Raw genomic sequence first — 4,688 nt, 5'->3', positions numbered from 1 at the left:
CAATATTTTGAGAGTAAATTGCTTCTCTTCAATAAAAGTTACTCATATCAGAAAAAACATAATTATACAATTTATAGGTAGTATGTAAGAAGTGTTGAATGAAATGAATTTTTGAGTTCTAAATTATATAATTTTAAACTATTGAGACGAACGTAAAATGTCTATGAATATGATGTCCAAAAAAAAGAAATTGAAATATTCTAATTATACAATAGAATTAAAGAAAACTTTATAATCATGTGTTTTATAATTAAAAATATATGCGAAGGTATCAAAGTGAATTAAAGCTATGAATAAATTAATCTAGGAACTTCTAGCAATTTAGCGCAATGAATGTTAAAGTGTATTTCGCGCAGCCATAAATTGCTGTGCAATTAAAAATAATTGAGGTTTATGTCGATGTCCGTTCTGCATTTGGAAAATGTATATTACAGGCAAACAAATAAACAAACAAAAATACAGATGGTTGCAAACAGGTACAGTAACATCCGCGTGAAAATGTATATATAGTTTAGCGTGTGTGGCTGCATTTTTTTAAATGTATTTCGCGTTTAACCGCAGAGGCCCCAGGAACAATAGGACGGCGTGCCCTTTATAAATTGTGGCTAACCAAAACGCAAACATCTAATGGGGAAAACGGCTTTACACCAAACATAGTTTTATGTTCCCTACTATTTCACCCGAGCGTAGACAAAACTTGTACTTGGACAAAACATACGGGAGAAGTATGTAACTTCAAGTGCTAAATAAATAAACTTGCATTATTGTTTTCTTCAATTTGAAGTATTTACATTTTTTTTTTCATGATCTTATGATAATTGAATGATATAGTTTTATTTTTATCACATAATATGACACGAATTAAATATGAACACTAGAATACCAAGTGGATACTGGCTGTTTTAAAGCATATAAATGTTAAGCTGACAAAGAAGGTTTATGTTAGAAAGCATATTGTCTGCTTTGCAAAAATTTCATCGAAATCTCTCTAGCAGATTAGAAGATATTAAAAATATAACTTCTAACAGCGCGCGCGATGTATTTTTAAAAACAAAAGTGCAATGGAAAAAAAGTTAGACACCAAAAAGTTACACGGAATTAACTCAAAAATTCACTAAACACAAAACTGTAAAAGAACTTTTTTTAGAGTCACAGTATAGAATGACAACGTACACATCGTGAGATATGGCTCACTAAAGCCATCTAAGGAAATACGCACAGAACTTTTTACTTCACCCAATACAAAGTAGTCATTTAAAATTAGATATCTAATTATACCGTTTAAAATAGAGTTTCTGTAAAACTACAAACAAATATGTTTAGAAGATAGTAAAAAAAATGCATACAATTTACAATAACAGTAGATAGTCATTCGTGATGGTTCAGAACATTTGCACTTAATATATAATTTTATACAATAGCAAAGTTTAAACTAAAGTGGCAATACATGAAATTTCAATCTCTTTATTTAATATTTATACGAAAAATATACCTTTTAATAAAATGAACATATAATAAATTCGAATAAGGAATACGCGGCTAAGTAAAACGTTTTAACAAAAATACAAATAACGCCATATATACAACACGTATTATGAATTATTTAATATTATTTAGTATAAGCTCAACATGTAAAGGAAGATGATAAATCAAGGGTGTGTAGGATTTGTAGGTCCTTTATTAATTTAGATTCTACATTAATAATTTATATAACAGCATAACATACATAACTGCTATAACTATATAGTATAACTATTAAAATTATTATTGAATATACAGTACTTATTGTAAATTTAGTATGAATGCATTGGGGGCTGTATCCTCCTGCATGAATTATTAAAATCTTCTGGCTCCACATGGTATGAAGACGAAATTATGCGTTCGGATGTGTGCAATTACAAGAAGCCAAGTAGTTCATTAATATACAATTGCATGTTGTAGGAAACTGGACGTACATCACACAATAGATTCGCGAGTCCAGGTCCATTTCGACAATGGCGAAGGGAATATGCATGAAGTTATAAACCTGACTGCTATTCTGCACTATATATCGAATCGATACTCTGCAGAATTGTCTTACAATCTTAGCAGAAACATGTTCGGAACGTTAATCGCAACACGTACGGACATTATATTAATCCATGTGCGGCAGGCCTCCCACGCGCACCCACCATTAATACACAGTTTAACACTGAATTGTTATGTTTATTCTCTAGCCGTTACACACATGTTATACACACACACAATTTGATGCGGTCTTGATGGGTGTTGGAAAACCAAAACAAAAACATACTTCAATAAACAACTATTTGCTTGCTCACATGTACAGCAATTCTAATATAAATTATTGTGAAAAATAGCAGATTTATAATGAGATTTTAACCATTAAATATCTAAAATAGTCTAATCTTAGCAGTATTATTATCTTAATATATTGTTATCATAAATGTCGAACATAATTTAAATTTGATTTAATTAAATCTCAATGATCCTTTTATGTGGTAGATCGTTGGACCAAAACACTTTGAATGTTGTGGTTTCTTTCATGAGCATTTTAAAAATAAAACTCTTCCATTAACGGTTTTTTTTTCTGAAAACCATTACAAAAAAAAAGGTACAGTCCATTAGACCAGCTCGAAGTGGCGGTCTGCAAGTTTTTATTTTACAAAGTTTGTATTAAATATAAAACTTATTTCGGTGGATATGCCTCTGAAAACGTAGAATTTAAGAAGAAAGTGCGAGGAACCTATTACTTTTTTTAAACATTTAGAGCAAATTTAGCACTCAATTAGAAAATATAGTTGATTTGACAATAATCTATCGTATCTCTAATTTAGATTCCGACTTGGATTAAACGTATCCATTGAGGGCTATCTGACATGGTGTTTGCGGTTTGGTTTGAATTTATCGCTTCTCTGCTCACAACCAATCCGTAATGCCATTCGATATTTGAAACTCTTATAACATTTATTTTTTATCATGAAACTTCTTAATTGCAGTGAAAATTTCGAGAAAGATTTAATATATATTTACATTCATTATTAAAACCAAATAACTCACTATATTCGCTTGATTTTCATATTATCTTTCGTTGACTTATTATTTTTTGAAATTCATATTATTCAATGAAATGAAAAGAAAAATGATAGTATACAAATTTCCTGATTAATATTTCATTATATAACATTTATATTGTTATTTTTATTCATCATGACGTCAACCTCTATAATTATATTTTATATATTGAAATAAATTACTAATAAATTATTTAAGGTCCGATATGTCCAAAGTAACTTAATTTAATATTAGAATTATGATGAATACACTCGATTTTCATTAGCGTTCTATTTATAACTAGGTAATTTAATAATAAAGCATGTGAAAAGGCGTGCAAAATCAATCCAGTCAGGTCTATTATTACTTTTTTCGCTCCACTCGTTCGCCCTCGTTCTCACTTCTTTCTGGCGATTTCGCCATTTTTTCCACCCCTTGTAGCATGCAATTTAACAAACTATGTTATCAAGTGCGGAGAAGACTATGTGTGAGCGAGGGAGAGAGATAGAGAGTGAGAGAGCTGCTGAGCAGGAGAAGGGCCATCACGCAACTTAAATGTAATTGTTGCGGATAGCCCCCTGCATGGCAGACTTCGTCGACAGTTAGTAATTAGATTATTAAAGCCGCTCCGTTATATTGAAATTGTGTAAGTTTTCTTTGATAATGAAGCAATTTCTTCGCGGATAATTACACAGAACTTCCCATAATAGTTGCATAACATAGTTGCCGGCTATCAGCTATTAATTTCATATTTCTGTAAGTTAATAATAAATAATTATAGTGAAACTCACATTACACTAACGATAAAGCATTTTCCAACGCATTTTAGTCTATATTGCATATTGGCAAAGTACGGACAAGTATGTTAAAGATAATTGCTGCTTTTATTAATTTTACTAGTTCAATAACACAATAATACTGCATATTTTTCATACCAACTACATTTGGACCATCAGACTTACTTCTAATATAAATTAGTTTCTCTACGTAATAGGTGCGGCCCATATTTAGCAATGGACTTAAGCTTCCATGATTTATATTTCTATTATTAATAGTAATAGGAAGTAAAAAAGTTACAATGCATTGAATTTTGATTTATGATTTTATAATTTTAAGTTTCCAAACAATTTAGTTACACTGTCGTATTGGATTTAAATGCATTCAATCACTTTTTAATTGCCGAAGAATAGTGATTCTTCATTTTTGACATGACATAGTACTTATAAAATCAATCAATATAACATTGATTTACAATATAATGATGGATTATTTACATATTGTACGTTACATTTGAGTTTGTAATATAGGGTACGCGACGGACAAGTGGGCGACGGTCAAGAAACTCACATATAATTATTATTATATTAATAATAACAAGTTATTGGGTAAAAAATATAATATAATATAAAAACTAAATTAAAATATATATAAAGACCTAGGTCTATTATTAATGTGTATTTTTTTGAGTATCCGTCGCCGACTTAAATGTCGCCGAGCTGGCAGTTGACCGTCGCCGAGCTGTCGCATACCCGTAATGTAATAGTGTCGAAAATTATAATAAAATGATATTTCTTATTTTATATGACTCAATATAAGTATTTTTTAATATTTATATAATAATCTTGAAATATGTT

Source organism: Nicrophorus vespilloides, unplaced genomic scaffold (genome assembly GCF_001412225.1).
Source record: "Nicrophorus vespilloides isolate i.1.1-1 unplaced genomic scaffold, Nicve_v1.0, whole genome shotgun sequence".
In the NCBI taxonomy this organism is placed as follows: Eukaryota; Metazoa; Arthropoda; class Insecta; order Coleoptera; family Silphidae; genus Nicrophorus; species Nicrophorus vespilloides.
This window is presented reverse-complemented; position numbering follows the sequence as displayed.